Source organism: Cupressus sempervirens, chromosome 6, assembly GCF_028749045.1.
Source record: "Cupressus sempervirens isolate cs-2001-9-10 chromosome 6, ASM2874904v1, whole genome shotgun sequence".
Taxonomy (NCBI): domain Eukaryota; kingdom Viridiplantae; phylum Streptophyta; class Pinopsida; order Cupressales; family Cupressaceae; genus Cupressus; species Cupressus sempervirens.
Genome location: NC_143123.1, coordinates 110290546 through 110313516, shown reverse-complemented (window position 1 = coordinate 110313516; position 22971 = coordinate 110290546).

The window sequence follows — 22971 nt, the reverse complement described above, 5'->3', positions numbered from 1 at the left end:
TTAACTAATGAAGTTTATGTAAAGATTCTCTAGATCGATTAATAATAGTTTTGATGAGTTTATTATTTATTAATGTTTGTTGGGTCGAACAAACTATTAATAAATAATGGTTTAAATAGTTATCAATTAATTCGATTAGAGCTAATCTAGTGAAGATTATTTTATGAATGAAGTTTTATAAAATATATTGATTTTGGATTTGAAGTATAATTGATCAATTGATATTCATTGAGTTGATATTATAACTATGATATTAATAATTAAGTTTTGCTATAGAGTCTTATTTGAAAAGATTAATGATAATATGAATTTAGCAAAGGAATATTAGTATTCATTGAAAGAATGACGAATGTGGTCATTATAGATTTATTAATAAGATTCTCAATATAACTTGTTATTAAATATTAACAAGTTATTATTATTGAACTATTAATATGATTATTTGTGTACTGAATTATAGTTGACTTTTGAATTACAAAATTATAGTTAGTTATTAGTCAACTTATATTAATTGGAACGTTTCCTTGGATATGTAATTATTAATTAAATTAATTAGTGTTAATTAGATTTAATTAATAATTATGTTATGTAATAAAGATTTAATTGATATAATTCTTTTAATGAGATTGTAAAAATATTGATATCAAAGTTGATAGGTCTTGTTCTGATGACTTGAATAATGACCTTAGATGTTTCAATGGTGAGACTTAGTAATATTAAATTGGAAACTATTAGATGTTAATAGGTCATGGATTATGTACCTATGTTAATTGGTTGATTTAAATTGATCATTTTAATAAAGTTATATTCTTCTTATTCAAAGACTAGTAATTGGTTCATATAACGAATAATGATCCTAGAAAAGTTGAAAGGTTAATCAATTAGAATATGGATCATGGTTAAATATAGAGAACAATTTAATTATAGGTCAATGATGATCAGTTTAGTGAATATTTATCCTTAAGTTATTCTTAGAATGTAATTCTTAATAATGGAAGGATAATGCTATTGGGGAACAATTGGGTTGACTTGTAGGTCAAATGATGAAACTTAAGACACATGAAAATATACTTGCAAATAGAAAATTGGAAACCCCTACACATTATTCAACTATGTGAAGTTAGTAAACCAAAACATGTGTTTGCATCGTGTATTCTCTATGCTTCTTGTTTTGGGTTTTGGGTTGACTAGTGTTGACTAGTCTTATGTTGTTACTAGAGGCTTAGGGGTTATGAGATGTGTTGGCATGTTGATCTGATTTGGTCTCGATCTTTATAAGCCCAACCATGGTAATGTGATTGTATGCTCTATGAAATGTTTGTATTTACTGATTGTTATTGTTCATCAGTCTTCATGTGTGAAGCTGAGATGTATGTGTATGAGACACTTGAGCTAATCATTTTTGGGTCTATAGTGCCTGCCCCTAGTTCACATTTTTGTTTTAATTGCCAAACTCTTTTAGGCCAGTTTTATACTTGATGTTTAGTAGCATTACTTTCAGATTATCAGATATTTTTTTACATTCAATTTATTATATAGTGAGATTACTTGGTACTCTATATTTCATGTATGTATATTCAGTGTTTTCAATTATCGATGATGATTAGTTAGATGGTTTATTATCACATGTCTTTTTATGGATACTTACCCCATGCTGCATGTGTATGGTGTGCGTGTTTGTTTTCTTTATGTATGGTGTTTCTGATGTGGTTAAGGAAGGGAGTCGTAGTCACCTGCTAGTCGGGATCTACACGATGCACCACTTCCTACCATTGCTTGTTTAGCTTAGAATATTGTGTCTATACATGCGTGAATTTTATTCAAGTTGCAGGTACTGGGTATCGACTTCCCTAAATTGTGAGGATGAGCATACCCTATCGCATTATCTCAATGGTAAGAGAGGGGAGATAAAATCTTAGGTACAAATCCTAAACCCTTTAGCCATTTGTCCTGCTTGATAATTAGGACAAGTATCCGAGTTGAGTACCCTCCAAATGCATCAGATGATGTTGATTCGTGATTATAACCCTTTGTTTTATTTAGTATGTGTTTTTCTATGATGAGTTTTCGTATGTTTCTTTATGAGTCCTTGGTGTATTTTCTATTAATTAAGTCTAATTAAAAAGATTAATTAATGATTTAATTTAATAGAAAACTATTATGATATTTTAATATTTAATTATATTTAAGTAATTAAGAAATTAATTAAATAAAAAGAATTAAAATTGGAGATAAAAGTTTAAAGAAAAATTTAGAACGTGATAATATTTATTTAATTTAATAATAATATATTTAGAGTTCATTTTTTAAAATAAATGCTAAATAGTATTGTTATTTAAATTGATTAAATATTTTATCAATTAAGCTTCTAAAATAAATTAAAAGTTGAAAGATATTAAATTAATAAAATTCTAGATCGCATGATGCGAGCATGAGTTGAAAATTAAAGAAATTAATTAATAAGATAAAATAAGTGAAAATAATAATGTTATTTTAATTTCATAAAGTGCACATGAGATTAAAGTAATAAATTAATTTAAAATAGAAGTCAAGTGGAATAGTAAATAAAGTTATTTAATAATTCAACTTAATGTGCATGAAAAGATGAATGCAAAATAAAAGAAAAGATAATAAAAGTTAATTTGGAGTTAACTCAATTGAGCAAAGAGTCTTCTCAGGTGAACGCAAAATTAGTGCCCCGATTTGAGGAAAAAACTTCTTATCACAACTTTGGGGGTTTATTTTTGGGGAGAACTTTTGGAAGCGAATTTCAAAAGGCTAATTCAAAGAAAGATTTTCAGAAGAAGGTTATTGAAGAGGAGGGAATTCTCTTACAATTCCTGGGGATTTCATAATAGCATTAGGATCAGGTAGGGTCTTGTGTTTTGATCATCGATTAAATACGCAATTATCCTTCCCTGTCTTCTTCATGTTTGTGGATTGTCTAAAAAAATATGTATTCTCTGTGATAGAAGTTTAAGTATTTCAAATATTATGAATTTTTAGATGCTTGTCAATTAATTTATCTATACATAGGGATTAGAAAAGAAAAATGGAGAAACCCTCATTCTAGAAATCAAAATATATTCAGGAAGGGTTGAGTTCTAAATAAAGTAAAAATTTGAGATTGAAAATTTGGATGATTAAAATATATATATATATATATATTCTCTATCAGAGTAATGTAAAAATTAAATTTAAAAAATATATATATTTATAAAAAGAATCTCTGTGAAATGAGTATTTAATTGAAATTAACTATATTTAATTAATAAAATATTAGTTAAATATATATATATATATACAATAATTAAATTTAATTTATGTATATTTATATTTATCCATTTGAATGAAGTTGTTACCTTTATTAAAAAAATAAAGAAAATTAAAAAAATATATAGTTGGTGGGGAAAATACCCCCACCCGTGCCCTTTTATAATGGCAGGCCGACTGCGATAGCAGTCGTGCACTGCAGCATTACATGGAGGCAGTGATTTAATAAATCGCTATGTGATGCAAATTTTTTTTAAAGACTTTATTACGTGCCCTTGCCATATCCAAAATTTGGATTTTGTTATAAGTTATTTTTTTAAAAATAATATTAATTGTATTTTATTTTATATAAATTTTAATATTAATTATAATTTTATTAATAAATTTTATTATAATAATTTTATTATTAGTTTTATAAAAAAAATTATAATAATTAATTGGAGGATTAAACTCAAATTTTTAGTTGTTAATTAATTAAGTTAATTAACTATATATAAAAATATAAAATTAAGGAATTTGTTAATGATTATTGATTATGTAATTAATAATTATTAGATAATTATTAATTCGAAAATGAATATGAAAATTGGAATTGATTTAAGCTAATGATAAATAGTATTTAATAATATTAAGTATATTTATCTTTTAGAAATTCAATTTTTAATGGGTTTGGGTTTATTTATTATTATTTAATAATCAACTATTATTATTATTTAATAAATTAAGAAATGATTATTATTACTTTTAAGTTGTGTTATGATTAATTATGAGAACGGGTTAATTCGTTGGGGTAAGCTGTGAAACTTAGTTATTTGAAACATACGTTAATCTGCAAACTGAATCCTTTACTTTTAACTCGATAATATACTTTCAAGCCAATATGTGAGACTTGATGTTTTCTGTGTGTTCTCTATATTTTGGGGTTGTTCTAGTATTGACCAGTTTAGGTTGTTACCAGAGGCTCGGAGTTGTGAATGTGATGTTATGATGTTTTGGTCTCGATCTTTCTTAACCCAACCATGGTAATGTGATGGAGTGCTCTATGATGGATGTTTTTACTATTTGTTATTGCTTTCTAGTTTCCTTGTGTGAAGCTAATGGTGTATGTCTTTGAAGTTACCTGACTTGACCATTTTGGAGTCTTCAATCAGTTTTGTGTTCTATTATTGAGATTCTTTCTGGTTACTCATTGGAGAACCATTGGATATTGTGATTTATCATTGATGCCTTCATGTGCTGATAGAGATTTGTTGTGATCATTATGATTATAATTTGATGCTATTTAGTTGCTCATGGAGAACTGATGTAATGATCGTGGATTATAATTATGATGTTTTCAGTCGCTGGTATAGGATTGAGGTGATTCTATTATGATTCTTTGATTCGTGATTTCATGAGCCTAGGGTAGGTTATCTATGTGTAGTGTCGGGAAGTGGCTTGCAATGGGGATTGGGGCCCTAAGAGGCTGCCTGGAGTAACCCATTGTAAGTTGTTTTAACAAGTGAAAACATCTCACCTAAATACTCACTTAAATGAACCTAATAAGATAACTGTATGTTCTCTCCCATGCCTTGAGTGCTAGTACAAACTAGGATGGGGTAGAGAGAACGCTTGGTTATGACCTTGCACTCCATAGTATGCCTCGTCAGTACGAGAGGATACTAGTGGCCGTAGGATCACAAGGGACCCAAGATTCCTAAGGGATTACTCGGGTAACTTCCAACGTGACTTTTGCGATGACACTTTCTCGCTTGTATAGCAGGTTTCCTACATGTCTTTGTGGTGCCTCTAGGTCTAGATGTCTATCTATGTTGGAACCTTTGAATTAGTGTACTTTTAGGATTTTCCAGACTTAGAGAGTACTTGTGTTTTGTGTTTGATACCTTGTTTGGGACTTGAGACTATTTCCTCAGCACGGTGGGAGTAGACCATTTAGGTTCCACGTGGTCGGGTGGTAGTGCTTTTACTCTTACCATTGAGATCCATCTGTAGTCGCCGTGGCTAGATCTTTCTTGGTTGGCATTTACCTTCACTATGTTCTTGGATTATTATGATGGATGGTTAGATTTTATGATGGATGTTTTATCTTTTATGATGGATGGTTGTATCATGTATGGTGAATGGTTTCATTTATTTTTACTGTACTTTGTATCATGGATTCGTGCAGGTTGATGCATTTCTATTTTTACATATATATAATTTTTTAAGCCTTTCATACCCTGTGACATATACAGTGGATGATTGAGCATTCCGAATTAAATTGCCAAGAGGCATTCGAAACAAATTTATATTATGGACATTGGACTTTATTATTATTATTTCATGTGGATGTGGTAGTTGTTAGACTTAGAATTAATTAAATTTAAATGTGACTCAACGTCTTGGGATCCTTAAGGAATGTAACTTGTTATGTATGTTTGTTTAAGATTACATGTTATTGCTTCCGCTACTATGTGTTTGATGTGTATGTTATACTTTCTTACTTTTTAAAAAAAAAAAGTTTAGCAAACTTAGTAAAACTTTAGGTTAATTCTTTTGGATCCCTTGGCGGGGCATTACATATGGTATCAGAGCCTGAGTTTCTACATTGGGAGCTCTGGGTATATTGGAACGCCACTAGTGTTAACTAGTTGAACAAAAATGAAAACTTTAAACTATTATGTGTATCTCTTTCAAACTGAAACTTGAAACTAGTTGAACTAAAACATAACTTAAATTGTTAGTTGCATATTTTTCATACTTCAACACTTAGACTTCAAAACTAAAGTTATACTTAAACCAAAATTATAGTCAAACTAAAAATTGAAAATATCTTGTTTGTAAAACATGTATCTCTTACTTATGCTTTAAGGTAGTGTGCTTTTTGATTGTCCTTGGGAGTATTATGTTGTTCTTGTTTAGAGAGTTTAGGTGATCAATTTCAATATTTGTTAGGAAGGATGCATGTTGGATCAATATGGTTTTTGGTTTACTATTAAACTAGAATCATATTTCTCTAAGTGATTTAAAGTAATATGTGTATGTTTATGATAGCATCTTGTATCTGGATATTATTGTAGGATGATATCTGGGGTGAGATCTTCTGTTATAAGCCATAGCCCAGACCATGGTGAAGGCCATGGACAAGATAGAGCTATCAGTTTCCATGAGTCTATCCATGAAGAACCTATCCAAGATGGGAATAGGGAAGAGCATGTCAGTGAGCATCAAGAAGAGTACTATAGAGAGCAACAAGTTGTCTCTAAGGAGGTTGATCTGAGGCAAATGTTGCAGACCATCATTGATCACCTACCTCCTGTTCATGACCATGATAGAGCACCTCGGGCAGGACTTGAGCATAGACCTAAGAGCATGAACTCTCGTCAAGCTCGTAATGCATGGCGTAATAAGCACCACCAGCGTTACTAGCCATATTTGGGTAATAAAGGTGTAGGTGGCAATAGGAAATCTCCTTCTGGGGGTAATCAGCGGTAGGAAGAAACTTATCCTCCAACATAGTGTGGTGGTGATGGTTCCAATGCTAGGAACTATCACAAGGTTCATCCCAACAAGCCCAACTAGTATGATCGACTGTCTCAAAGTGTTCAACCTCATCCTAGTGGGGGTAGTTTCTTGTAGTCTAGTGCACCTAAAGTTCAGAGGAGCTTCAAGGGAGAGTGTTTCATATGTGGACAATGTGGACACAAGGTGTCTCATTGTCCTCAAAGGAAACCTCAACCCTTGGATTAGAGACCCGCAACTTCAGAACCTACGGTTGGTGATATGGATAGATCCCAAAGAGTGTTCTCAGTGGAGACATATCCTCCTGTAGGGGAAAGGATCCCATGGGACCCACACAGTGAGACCCTTAGTTTTATCATTCATGTACGCTTCCAGGAGTTAGGTTAAGTCTAGGGGGCAGTGGATGTAGTGCCTGCCCCTATATCACATTTTTGTTTTAATTGCCAAACTCTTTTAGGCCATTTTTATACTTGATGTTTAGTAGCATTACTTTCAGATTATCAAATATTGTTTTACATTCAATTTATTATATAGTGAAATTACTTGGTACTCTATATTTCATGTACGTATATTCAGTGTTTTCAATTATCGATGATGATTAGTTAGATGGTTTATTATCACGTGTCTTTTTATGGATACTTACCCCATGCTGCATGTGTATGGTGTGCGTGTTTGTTTTCTTTATGTATGGTGTTTCTGATGTGGTTAAGGAAGGGAATCGTAGTCACCTGCTAGTCGGGATCTACACGATGCACCACTTCTTGCCATTGCTTGTTTAGCTTAGAATATTGTGTCTGTACATGCATGAATTTTATGCAAGTTGCAAGTACTGGGTATCGACTTCCCTGAATTGCCAGGATGAGTGTACCCTATCGCATTATCTCAATGGTAAGAGAAGGGAGATAAAATCTTAAGTCCAAATCTTAAACCCTTTAGCCATTTGTCCTAATTGATAATTAGGACAAGTATCTGAGTTGAGTACCCTCCGAATGCGTCAGATGACGTTAATTCATGATTATAACCCTTTGTTTTATTTAGTATGTGTTTTTCTATGATGGGTTTTTGTATGTTTCTTTATGAGTCCTTGGTGTATTTTCTATTAATTAAGTCTAATTAATGATTTAATTTAATAGAAAATTACTATGATATTTTAATATTTAATTATATTTAATTAATTAAGAAATTAATTAAATAAAAAGAATTAAAATTGGAGATAAAAGTTTAAAGAAAAATTTAGAACGTGATAATATTTATTTAATTTAATAATAATATATTTAGAGTTGATTTTTTTAAAATAAATGCTAAATAGTATTGTTATTTAAATTGATTAAATATTTTATCAATTAAGCTTCTAAAATAAATTTAAAGTTGAAAGATATTAAATTAATAAAATTCTAGATCGCATGATGCGAGCATGAGTTGAAAATTAAAAAAATTAATTAATAAGATAAAATAAGTGAAAATAATAATGTTATTTTAATTTCATAAAGTGCACATGAGATTAAAGTAATAAATTAATTTAAAATAGAAGTCAAGTGGAATAGTAAATAAAGTTATTTAATAATTCAACTTAATGTGCATGAAAAGATGAATGCAAAATAAAATAAAAGATAATAAAAGTTAATTTAGAGTTAACTCAGTTGAGCAAAGAGTCTTCTCGGGTGAACGCACAATTAGTGCCCCGATTTGAGGAGAAAACTTCTTATCACAACTTTGGGGGTTCATTTTTGGGGAGAACTTTTGGAAGCGAATTTCAGAAGGCTAATTCAAAGAAAGATTTTCGGAAGAAGGTTATTGAAGAGGAGTGAATTCTCTTAGAGTTCCTGGGGATTTCATAATAGCATGAGGATCAGGTAGGGTCTTGTGTTTTGATCATCGATTAAATATGCAATTATCCTTTCCTATCTTCTTCGTGTCTGTGGATTGTATAAAAAAAATCTGTATTCTCTGTGATAGAAGTTTAAGTATTTCAAATATTATGAATTTTTAGATGCTTGTCAATTAATTTCTCTATACATAGGGATTAGAAAAGAAAAATGGAGAAACCCTCGTTCTAGAAATCAGAATATATTCAGGAAGGGTTGAGTTCTAAATAAAGTAAAAATTTGAGATTGAAAATTTGGATGGTTAAAACATATATATATATATATATATATATATTTTCTCTATCAGAGTAATGTAGAAATTAAATTTAAAATATATATATATATATATTTATAAAAAGAATCTCTGTGAAATGAGTATTTAATTGAAATTAACTATATTTAATTAATAAAATATTAGTTTTAAAAAAAAAAAAAATATATATATATATATATATACAATAATTAAATTTAATATATGTATATTTATATTTATCCATTTGAATGAAGTTGTTACCTTTATTAAAAAAATAAAGAAAATTAAAAAAAAATATAGTTGGTGGGGGAAATACCCCCACCCATGCCCTTTTATAATGGCAGGCTGACTGTAGTGTAGTTGTACCTGCTGACGCAGGCCGACTACGACAGTAGCCATGGACTGCAACATTACATGGAGGCAGCAATTTAATAAATTGCTATGTGATGCAAATTTTTTTAAAGACTTTATTACGTGCCCTTGCCATATCCAAAATTCGGATTTTGTTATAAGTTATTTTTTTAAAAATAATATTAATTGTATTTTATTTTATATAAATTTTAATAATAATTATAATTTTATTAATAAATTTTATTATAACAATTTTATTATTAGTTTTATAATAAATTTTATAATAATTAATTGGAGGATTAAACTCAAATTTTTAGTTGTTAATTAATTAAATTAATTAACTATATATATATAAATATAAAATTAAGGAATTTGTTAATGATTCTTGATTACGTAATTAATAATTATTAGATAATTATTGATTCGAAAATGTATATAAAAATTGGAATTGATTTAAGCTAATGATAAATAGTATTTAATAATATTAAGTATATTTATCTTTTAGAAATTCGATTTTTAATGGGTTTGAGTTTATTTATTATTATTTAATAATCAACTATTATTATTATTTAATAAATTAAGAAATGATTATTATTACTTTTAAGTTGTGTTATGATTAATTATGAGAACGAGTTAATTCGTTGGGGTAAGCTGAGAAACTTAGTTATTTGAAACATACATTAATCTGCAAACTGAATTTTTTACTTTTAACTCGATAATATACTCTCAATCCAATCTGTGAAACTTGATGTTTTCTATGTGTTCTCTATATTTTGGGGTTGTTCTACTATTGACCAGTTTAGGTTGTTACCACAGGCTCGGGGTTGTGAATGTGATGTTATGATGTTTTGGTCTCGATCTTTTTTAACCCAACCATGGTAATGTGATGGAGTGCTCTATGATGGATGTTTTTACTGTTTGTTACTGCTTTCTAGTTTCCTTGTGTGAAGCTGATGGTGTATGTATTTGAAGTTATCTGACTTGACCATTTTGGAGTCTTCGATCAGTTTTATGTTCTATTATTGGGATTCTTTCTGGTTACTCATTGGAGAACCATTGGATATTGTGATTTATCATTGATGCCTTCATGTGTTGATAGAGATTTGTTGTGATCATTATGATTATTATTTGATGCTATTTAGTTGCTCATGGAGAACTGATGTAATGATTTTGGATTATAATTATGATATTTTCAGTCACTGGTATATGATTGAGGTGATTCTATTATGATTCTTTGATTCATTATTTCATGAGCCTAGGGTAGGTTATCTATGTGTAGTGTCGGGAAGTGGCTTGCAATGGGGATTGGGGCCCTAAGAGGCTACCTGGAGTAACCCATTGTAAGTTGTTTTAACAAGTGAAAAAATCTCACCTAAATACTGACTTAAATTAACTTAATAAGATAACTGTATGTTCTCTCCCATGCCTTGAGTGCTAGTACAGACTAGGATGGGGTAGAGAGAACGCTTGGTTACAACCTTGCATTCTGTAGTATGCCTCGTCAGTACGAGAGGATACTAGTGGCCGCAGGATCACAGGGGACCCGAGATTCCTAAGGGATTGCTTGAGTATCTTCCAATGTGACTTTTGTGATGACACTTTCCTGCTTGTATAGCAAGTTTCCTACGTGTCTTTGTGGTGCCTCTAGGTCTAGATATCTATCTATGTTGGAACCTTTGAGTTAGTGTACTTTTAGAATTTCCCAGACTTAGAGAGTACTTGTGTTTCATGTTTGATACCTTGTTTGGGACTTGAGACTATTTCCTTAGCATGTTTGGAGTGGACCATTTAGGTTCCACGTGGTCAGGTGGTAGTGCTTTTACTCTTACCATTGATATCCGTCTGTCGTCACCATGGCTAGAGCTTTCTTGGTTGGCATTTACCTTCACTATGTTCTTGGATTATTATGATGGATGGTTAGATTTTATGATGGATGTTTTATCTTTTACGATGGATGGTTGTATCATGTATGGTGAATGGTTTCATTTATTTTTACTATACTTTGTATCATGGATTCCTGGAGGTTGATGCATTTCTATTTTTACATATATATAATTTTTTAAGCCTTTCATACGCTGTGACATGTACAGTGGATGATTGAGCATTTCGAATTAAATTGCCAAGAGGCATTCAGAACAAATGTATATTATGGATATTGGACTTTATTATTATTATTTCATGTGGATGTGGTACTTGTTAGACTTAGAATTAATTAAATTTAAATGTGACTCAACGTCTTGGGATCCTTAAGGAATGTAACCTATTATGTATGTTTGTTTATGATTACATGTTATTGCTTCCACTACTATGTGTTTGATGTGTATGTTATACTTTCTTACTTTAAAAAAAAAAAGGTTTAGCAAACTTAGTAAAACTTTAAGTTAATTCTTTTGGATCCCTTGGCGAGGCGTTACAGGGTCATCGATCAGTTATCCTTGGATTATTATCTAGTTGCCATGATGGGACTGAAATGTTGATTTATTTTTTTATGATGTCATGTTGTGACATGTTGGACTCAACCATTTTCGAGTCTTTGATCAATATGATTTTGAGATATATTTTGATTATTGAGAACCAATGGATATTTTTGATTATCAGTGATGCCTTCAGTTGCCAATAGAGAACTGATGTGGTCATGATTTTCTATGGATGCTTTTCACATACTCATGGAGATTTGATGATTCTTATCATGGAGATTTGATGATTCTTATTATGGATATTTGATGCTTTTATGCATATTTGATGATTCTTATTATATATATTTGATGCTTATATTGTGGATATTTGATGATTCTTTTTATGAATTATCTTTTGGATTTTCTTTCCAATTGCTTGTATAGGACTGGGGTGATTTTATGATTCCATGAGCTTAGGGTAGGTAATCTACTTGTAGTTTCGGGAAGTGGCTTGCAATGGGGGTCGGAGCTCTAAGTGGCTGCCAGGGTAACTCATTGTAAGTTTGGTTAATAAATGATAACATTTATACACTAAATGGGGATTAAATGAACCTAAAAAGATAAGTGTTTTGATGTTCTCACCCATGCCTTGAGCGCTTGTACAGGCTAGGATGGGAGTAGTGAGAACGCATGGTTGTGATCGTGCATTCCGTAGTATGCCTCGTTAGTATGAGAGGATACTAGTGGCCGCATGAGATCAATATGGACCCATGGAGTTTAGCTAACTGCCAGGGTAACTTGTACATGATAAATGCGATGACATTTCTCGCTTGCATAGTAGGTTTCCTACATGTCATTGTGTGCCTTTGGGATTTAGATGTCGATTTTGTATGTGTTCGAACCTTTGAGTAGTATACTTTTAAGATTCCTAGACTTTTAGAGATTTGTACTTTGTGAATTGATATCCTATTTGGGACTTGAGATTATCTCCTCAGCACGGTGGGAGTGGACTACTTAGGTTCCACGCGATCAGGTGGTAGTGTATTTTCCACTCTTATCATTTGAGATCCGTCTAAGACACCGTGGCTGATGCATTCTTGGTTGGTATTTATTTTTATTCTATTCTTGGATCATTATGATAGATGATATACCCTATGATGGATGTATTTATTGGTATGATTCTTATATTGATGATTTGTATATGTTAGATGATGGTATCCTATGCTTTACTTTGCATGTTAGTAGGATATTTTAGGAGTGACATTCCTACTATGATAATACCGATGATCTCTTCGGTGCTTTGGAATGTTACGCATGGAGGGGTGGCTAGGATCCACAATGGTCTAATGATGCTATTTATGGTTGGGAGGAACAGTGCACTTAGTTATTTATGTTTGTGATATATGCTTATATTTTGTGATGGATGTTTATATCTTTTGCGATGATGTATCATGTATTGTTTATGGTTTCATTTACTTTAATTGCATCATGGATTAATATTGGATGTCAATGTACTTGATTTACATGGATGTTTATTCTTTTAAGATTTTCATAACATGTGTCATGTACAGTGGATGATTGAACAAATGAAAATGTAAATTATGAATGTTGGATGTATCATTGTTATTTCATAAGGATGTGATGTTAGACGAATAAGTTATGATTAGATGTGATTCAACGTTAAGAGATCTTTGAAGAATGTAGCTTGTTATGTATATATGTTATGTTTACTTTCAGTTGGTTGTTACTATTGCTTTCGCGAATGTTATGAATGGTTTTACTTTCATGCTTTAAAAAAAATTGTTTGGCAAACTTAGTGAAATTCTTTGGATCCCTTGGCGGGGCATTACAAAATGTGGTCAACTTTTGGTCAAACTTGATCTTTGCCTATATGAATATGAACAAATGTGAGTATGAATTCCAGCAACAATTCGATGCAAATTCTCATTCAAACCTTTCAAAATGAAGAGATGAGGGTCTCTTAAATAGACTTTCCTGGAATTCATCAATGGTTGAGATCGATTTCAATCAACGGTCAGGATTACAGGTGAAGTTCAGTCATAAAGGGAGATTTCCAAATTAAAGGGAGTTAACAGATTTAATTTGAGTAAAATAAGGAGTTAACTGATTCAATTTGAGTAGAAAAAGGAGTTAACTAATTTAACTCATTTTTTATCAACAGTGAACTAAAAATTTACCTTTTTGAATTGAAGAGAGATTTTGTTGAGATATTTAATTTAATAAAATGAGATATGCTCTCATAATTACTTTTACTATTTAATTAAATAATCTTTAATTAATTAGAGACACTTTTCTTATTTAATTAAATAAATTCATTTAATTACTTAGGAATAGCTTCTCATTTAATTAAATAATTTAATTTAATTATTTCAAAATTCTTTTTGAAACTAGTCAACTCAAGTCAACCGTGGTTAAATCTGGTCAACATTGGTCAAACTTGATCTTTGCGTATGTGAATATGAGCAAATGTGAGTATGAATTCTCGCAACAATTCGATGCAAATTCTCATTCAACCTTTCAAAATGAAGAGATGAGGGTCTCTTAAATAGACTTTCCTAGAATTCATCAATGGTTGAGATCGATTTCAATCAACGGTCAGGATTAAAGATGAAGTCCAGTCATAAAGGGAGATTTTCACATTAAAGGGAGTTAATAGATTTAATTTGAGTAAAATAAGGAGTTAACTGATTCAATTTGAGTAAAAAAAAGAGTTAACTAATTTAACTCATTTTTTATCAATAGTGAACTGGAAATTTACCTTTTTGAACTGAAGAGACATTTTGTTGAGATATTTAATTTAATAAAATGAGATATGCTCTCATAATTACTTTTTCTATTTCATTAAATAATCTTTAATTAATTAGAAACACTTTTCTTATTTAATTAAATAACTTCATTTAATTAATTAGGAATGGCTTCTCGTTTAATTAAATAACTTTGTTTAATTAATTAGAAGTAAGTACTCCATTTAATTAAATAATTTCATTTAATTATTTCAAAATTCTTTTTGAAACTAGTCAACTCAAGCCAACCGTGGTTAAATCTGGTCAACTTTTGGTCAAACTTAATCTTTGCGTATGTAAATATGAGCAAATGTGAGTATGAATTTCAGCAACAATTCAATGCAAATTCTCATTCAACCTTTAAAAATGAAGAGATGAGGGTCTCTTAAATAGACTTTCCTGAAATTCATCAACGGTTGAGATCGATTTCAATCAATGGTCAAGATTAAAGGTGAAGTTCAGTCATAGAGGGAGATTTTAAAATTAAAAGGATTTAACAGATTTAATTAAATGAGATATGCTCTCATAATTACTTTTTATATTTAATTAAATAATCTTTAATTAATTAGAGACACTTTTCTTATTTAATTAAATAACTTCATTTAATTAATTAGGAATGACTTCTCATTTAATTAACTAACTTTGTTTAATTAATTAGAAGTAAGTACTCCATTTAATTAAATAGTTTTGTTTAAATATTTCAATATTCTTTTCGAAACTAGTCAACTCAAGTCAACCGTGGTTAAATCTGGTCAACTTTTGGTCAAACTTGACCTTTGCGTATGTGAATATGAGCAAAAGTGAGTATGAATTCCAGCGACAACTTGATGCAAATTTTCAATCAACCTTTCAAAATGAAGAGATGAGGGTCTCTTAAATAGACTTTTCTGGAATTCATCAACGGTTGAGATCGATTTCAATCAACGGTCAGGATTAAAGTTGAAGTTCAGTCGTAAAGGGAGATTTCCAAATTAAAGGGATTTAACAGATTTAATTTGAGTAAAATAAGGAGTTAATTGATTCAATTTGAGTAGAAAAAGCAGTTAACTGATTTAACTCATTTTTTATCAATAGTGAACTGGAAATTTTCCTTTTTGAATTGAAGAGAGATTTTGTTGAGATATTTAATTTGATAAAATGAGATATGCTCTCATAATTACTTTTTCTATTTAATTAAATAACTTCATTTAATTAATTAGGAATGGCTTCTCATTTAATTAAATAACTTTGTTTAATTAATTAGAAGTAAGTACTCCATTTAATTAAATAATTTCATTTAGTTATTTCAAATTTTTTTGCGAAACTAGTCAACTCAAGTCAACCATGGTTAAATCTGGTCAACTTTTGGTCAAACTTGATCTTTGCGTATGTGAATATGAGCAGATGTGAGTATGAATTCCAGCAAGATTTCGATGCAAATTCTCATTCAACCTTTCAAAATGAAGAGATGAGGGTGTCTTAAATAGACTTTCCTAGAATTCAACGGTTGAGATCGATTTCAATCAACGGTCAGAATTAAAGGTGAAGTTCAATCATAAAGGGAGATTTTAGAATTAAATGGAGTTAATAGATTTAATTTGAGTAAAATAAGGAGTTAACTGATTCAGTTTGAGTAAAAAAAGGAGTTAACTAATTTAACTCATTTATGATCAATAGTGAACTGGAAATTTCCCTTTTTGAACTGAAGAGAGATTTTGTTGAGATATTTAATTTAATAAAATGAGATATGCTCTCGTAATTACTTTTTCTATTTAATTAAATAATCTTTAATTAATTAGAGACTCTTTTCTTATTTAATTAAATAACTTCATTTAATTAATTAGAAATGGCTTCTCATTTAATTAAATAACATTGTTTAATTAATTAGAAGTAAGTACTCCATTTAATTAAATAATTTCGTTTAATTATTTCAAAAAAAAATTTGAAACTAGTCAACTCAAGTCAACTTTGGTTAAATTTGGTCAACTTTTGGTCAAACTTGATCTTTGCGTATGTGAATATGAGCAAATGTGAGTATGAATTCTAGCAACAATTGGATGCAAATTCTCATTCGACCTTTCAAAATGAAGAGATGAGGGTGTCTTAAATAGGCTTTCCTAGAATTCAACAACGGTTGAGATCAATTTCAATCAACGGTCAGAATTAAAGGTGAAGTTCAGTCATAAAGGGAGATTTCCAAATTAAAGGGAGTTAACAGATTTAATTTGAGTAAAATAAGGAGTTAACTGATTCAGTTTGAGTAGAAAAAGGAGTTAACTGATTTAACTCATATTTGATCAATAGTGAATTGGAAATTTCTCTTTTTGGAAATAATTTTGTTTAATTATTTTAAAATTCTTTTCGAAGCTATTCAACTCAAGTCAACCGTGGTTAAATCTGGTCAACTTTTGGTCAAGCTTGATCTTTGCATATGTGAATATGAGTAAATGTGAGTATGAATTCCAGCAACAATTCGATGCAAATTCCCATTCAACCTTTCAAAATGAAGAGATGAGGGTCTCTTAAATAGACTTTCCTTCAGAAATTCATCCACGGTTGAGATCGATTTCAATCAACGATCAGGATTAAAGGTGAAGTTCAGTAATAAAGGGAGATTTCCAAATTAAAGGGAGTTAAAGGATTTAATTTGAGTGAAATAAGGAGTTAACTGATTCAATTTGAGTAGAAAAAGGAGTTAACTGATTTAACTCATTTTTGATCAATAGTGAACTGAAAATTTCCCTTTTTGAACTAAAGAGAGATTTTGTTGAGATATTTAATTTAATAAAATGAGATATGCTCTCATAATTACTTTTTTTATTTAATTAAATAATCTTCAATTAATTAGAGACACTTTTCTTATTTAATTAAATAACTTCATTTAATTAATTAGGAATGGCTTCTCATTTAATTAAATAACTTTATTTAATTAATTAGAAGTAAGTACTCCATTTAATTAAATAATTTTGTTTAATTATTTCAAAATTCTTTTCGAAACTAGTCAGCTCAAGTCAACTGTGGTTAAATTTGGTCAACTTTTGGTCAAACTTGATCTTTCCGTATGTGAATATGAGCAAATGTGAGTACGAATTCCAGCAACAATTTGATGCTAATTCTCATTCAACCTTTCAAAATGAAGAGATGAGGGTCTCTTAAATAGACTTTCTTGGAATTCATCAACGGTTGAGATCAATTTCAATCAACGGTCAGGATTAAAGGTGAAGTTTAGTCATAAATGGAGATTTCCAAATTAAAGGGAGTTAACAGATTTAATTTGATTAAAATAAAGAGTTGAGTAATTCAGTTTGAGTAGAAAAAGGAGTTAACCGATTTAACTCATTGTTGACCAATAGTGAATAGGAAATTTCCCTTTTTGAACTGAAGAGCGATTTTGTTGAGACATTTAATTTAATAAAATGAGATATGCTCTCATAATTACTTTTTCTATTTAATGAAATAATTTTTAATTAAATAAAGACAATTTTCGTATTTAATTAAATAACTTCATTTAATTAATTAGGAATGGTTTTTCATTTAATTAAATACCTTTATTTAATTAATTAGAAGTAAGTACTTCATTTAATTAAATAATTTCGTTTAATTATTTCAAAATTCTTTTCAAAACTTATCAACTCAAGTCAACCGTGGTTAAATCTAGTCAACTTTTGGTCAAACTTGATCTTTGCATATGTGAATATGAGCAACTCTGTGTATGAATTGTAGCAACAATTTGATGCAAATTCTCATTCAATCTTTCAAAATGAAGAGATGAGGGTCTCTTAAATAGACTTTCCTAGAATTCATGAACGGTTGAGATCGATTTCCATCAACGGTTATGATTAAAGGTGAAGTTCAGTCATAAAGAGAGATTTCCAAATTAAAGGGAGTTAATAGATTTAATTTGAGTAAAATAAGGAGTTAACTGATTCAATTTGAGTAGAAAAAAGAGTCAACTGATTTAACTCATTTTTGATCAATAGTGAATTGGAAATTTCTCTTTTTGAACTGAAGAGAGATTCTGATTAGATATTTAGTTTAATAATATGAGACAATTTTCCTATTTAATTAAATAACTTCATTTAATTAATTAGGAATGGTTTTTCATTTAATTAAATACCTTTGCTTAATTATTTAGAAGTAAGTACTCCATTGAATTAAATAATTTTGTTTAATTATTTTAATTTTTTTTCAAAATTAGTCAACTCAAGTCAACTGTGGTTAAATCTGGTCAACTTTTGGTCAAACTTGATCTTTAAGTATGTGAATATGAGAAAATGTGAGTATGAATTCCAGCAACAATTCGATGCAAATTCTCATTCAATGTTTCAAAATTAAGAGATGAGGATCTCTTAAATAGTCTTTTCTAAAATTTATTAACATTTGAAATCGATTTCAATCAACGGTCAGGATTAAAGGTGAAGTTTAGTCATAAAGGGAGATTTCCAAATTAAAGGGAGTTAATGGATTTAATTTGAGTAAAATAAAGAGTTAACTGATTCAATTTGAGTAGAAAAAGGAGTTAACTAATTTAACTCATTTTTTATCAATAGTGAATTGGAAATTTCTCTTTTTGAACTGAAGAGAGATTTTGTTGAGATATTTAATTTAATAAAATGAGATATGCTCTGATAATTACTTTTTCTATTTAATTAAATAATATTTAATTAATTAGAGACACTTTTGTTATTTAATTAAATAACTTCATTTAATTAATTAGGAATGGCTTCTCATTTAATTGAATAACTTTGTTTAATTAATTAGAAGTAAATACTCCATTTAATTAAATAATTTTGTTTTATTATTTAAAAATTCTTTTCAAAACAAGTCAACTGAAGTCAACCTTAGTTAAATCCGGTCAACTTTTCGTCAAACTTGATCTTTGCGTATGTGAATATGAGCAAATGTGAGTATGAATTTCAGCAACAATTCGATGCAAATTCTCATTCAACGTTTCAAAATGAAGAGATGAGGGTCTCTTAAATAGACTTTCCTGGAATTCATCAACGGTTGATATCGATTTCGATCAACGGTCAAGATTAAAGGTGAAGTTCAGTCATAAAGAGATATTTCCAAATTAAAGGGAGTTAACAAATTTAATTTGAGTAAAATAAGGAGTGAACTGATTCAATTTGAGTAGAAAAAGGAGTTAACTAATTTAACTCATTTTTGATCAATAGTGAACTTAAAATTTTCCTTTTTGAACTGAAGAGAGATTTTGTTGAGATATTTAATTTAATAAAATGAGATATGCTCTCATAATTACTTTTTCTACTTAATTAAATAATCTTTAATTAATTAGAGTCACTTTTCTTATTTAATTAAATAACTTCATTTAATTAATTAGGAATGGCTTCTCATTTAATTAAATAACTTTGTTTAATTAATTAGAAGTAAGTACTCCATTTAATTAAATAATTTCGTTTAATTATTTCAAAATTCTTTCCGAAACTAGTCAGCTCAAGCCAACCATAGTTAAATCTTGTCAACTTTTGGTCAAACTTGATCTTTGCGTCTGTGAATATAGTTAAATATGAGTATGAATTCCAGCAACAATTCGATGCAAATTCCGATTCAACCTTTCAAAATGAAGAGATGAGGGTCTCTTAAATAGACTTTTCTAGAATTCATCAGCGGTTGAAAATCGATTTCAATCAACGGTTGAAAATTGATTTCAATCAACGGTAGGGATTAAAGGTGAAGTTCAGTCATAAAGAGAGATTTTCAAATTAAACAGAGTTAACAGATTTAATTTGAGTAAAATAAGGAGTTAACTGATTCAATTTGAGAAGAAAAAGGAGTTAACTGATTTAACTCATTTTTTATCAATAGTGAACTGAATAATTCCCTTTTTGAACTGAAGAGAGATTTTGTTGAGATATTTAATTTAATAAAATGAGATATCCTCTCATAATTACTTTTTCTATTTAATTAAATAATCTTTAATTAATTATAGACACTTTTCTTATTTAATTAAATAACTTCATTTAATTAATTAGAAATGGCTTCTCATTTAATTAAATAACTTTGTTTAACAAATTAGAAGTAAGTACTCCATTTAATTAAATAATTTCATTTAATTATTTCAAAATTCTTTTCGAAACTAGTCAACTGAAGTCAACCGTGGTTAAATCCGATATACTTTTGGTCAAACCTGATCTTTGCGTATGTGAATATGAGCAAATGTGAGTATGAATTCCAGCAACAATTCGATGCAAATTCTCATTCAATTTTTCAAAATGAAGACATGAGGGTCTCTTAAATAGACTTTCCTAGAATTTATCAATGGTTGAAATCGATTTCAATCAACTGTCAGGATTAAAGGTGAAGTTCAATCATAAAGTGACATTTTCAAATTAAAGAGAGTTAACAAATTTAATTTGAGTAAAATAAGGAGTTAACTAATTCAATTTGAGTAGAAAAAGGAGTTAACTGATTTAACTCATTTTTTATCAATAGTGAATTGAAAATTTCCCTTTTTGAACTGAAGAGAGATTTTGTTGAGATATTTAATTTAATAAAATGAGATATGCTCTCATAATTACATTTTCTATTTAATTAAATAATCTTTAATTAATTACAGACACTTTTCTTATTTAATTAAATAACTTCATTTAACTAATTAGGAATGGCTTCTCATTTAATTAAATAACGTTGATTAATTAATTAGAAGCAAGTACTCCATTTAGTTAAATAATTTCGTTTAATTATTTCAAAATTCTTTTCGAAACTAGTGTGCTCAAGTCAACTGTGGATAAATCTGGTCAACTTTTGGTCAAACTTCATCTTTGCGTATGGGAATATGAGCAAATGTGAGTATGATTTTCAGCAACAATTCGATGCAAATTGTCATTCAACCTTTCAAAATGAAGCGATGAGGGTCTCTTAAATAGACTTTCGTGGAATTCGTCAATGGTTGAGATCGATTTCAATCAACAGTCATGATTAAAGGTGAAGTTCAGTCATAAAGGGAGATTTCCAAATTAAAGAGATTTAATAGATTTAATTTGAGTAAAAGGAGTCAACTGATTCAATTTGAATAGAAAAAGGAGTTAATTGATTTAACTCATTTTTAATCAATAGTGAACTGCAAATTTCCCTTTTTGAACTGAAGAGAGATTTTTTTGAGATACTTAATTTAATGAATTGAGATATGCTCTCATAATTACTTATTTTATTTAATTAAATAATCTTTAATTAATTAGAGACACTTTTCTTATTTAATTAAATAACTTCATTTAATTAATTAGGAATGGCTTCTCATTTAATTAAATAACTTTGTTTAATTAATTAGAAGTAAGTACTTCATTTAATTAAATAATTTCGTTTAATTATTTCAAAATTCATTTCGAAACTAGTCAACTCAAGTCAATCGTGGTTAAATCTGGTCAACTTTTGGTCAAACTTGATCTTTGCGTATGTGAATATTAGAAAATGTGAGTATAAATTCCAGCAACAATTCAATGTGAATTCTCATTCAACCATTCAAAATAAAGAGATGAGGGTCTCTTAAATAGACTTTCCTGGAATTTATCAATGGTTGAGATCGTTTTCAATCAACGGTCAGGAATAAAGGTGAAGTTCAATCATAAAAGGAGATTTCCAAATTAAAGGGAGTTAACAGATTTAATTTGAGTAAAATAAGGAGTTAACTGATTCAATTTGAGTAGAAAAAGGAGTTAATTGAGTTAACTCATTTTTTATAAATAGTGAACTGGAAATTTCCCTTTTTGAACTGAAGAGAGATTTTGTTTAGATATTTAACTTAATAAAATGAGATATACTCTCATAATTACTTTTTCTATTTAATTAAATAATCTCTAATTAGTTAGAGACAATTTTCTTATTTAATTAAATAACTTCATTTAATTAATTAGGAATGGTTTCTCATTTAATTAAATAACTTTGTTTAATTAATTAAAAGTAAGTACTCCATTTAATTAAATAATTTCATTTAATTATTTCAAAATTTTTTTCAAAACTAGTCAGCTCAAGTCAACCTTGGTTAAATCTAGTCAACTTTTGGTCAAACTTGATCTTTGCGTATGTGAATATGAGCAAATGTGAGTATGAATTCCAACAACAATTTGATACAAATTCTCATTCAACCTTTCAAAATGAAGAGATGAGGGTCTCTTAAATACACTTTCCTGGAATTCATCAACGGTTGAGATCGATTTCAATCAACGGTTGAGAACTAATTTTTTATCAATAGTGAACTGAAAATTTCCCTTTTTGAACTGAAGATAGATTTTTTTTAGATATTTAATTTAATAAAATGGGATATGCTCTCATAATTACATTTTCTATTTAATTAAATAATCTTTAATTAATTAGACACACTTTTCTTATTTAATCAAATAACTTCATTTAATTAAATAGGAATGGCTTCTCATTTAATTAAATAACTTTTTTTAATTAATTAGAAGTTAGTACTCCATTTAGTTAAAAAAAATCGTTTAATTATTTCAAAATTATTTTCGAAACTAGTCAACTAAAGTGAATTGTAGTTAAATTTGGTCAACTTTTGGTCAAACTTGATCTTTGCGTAT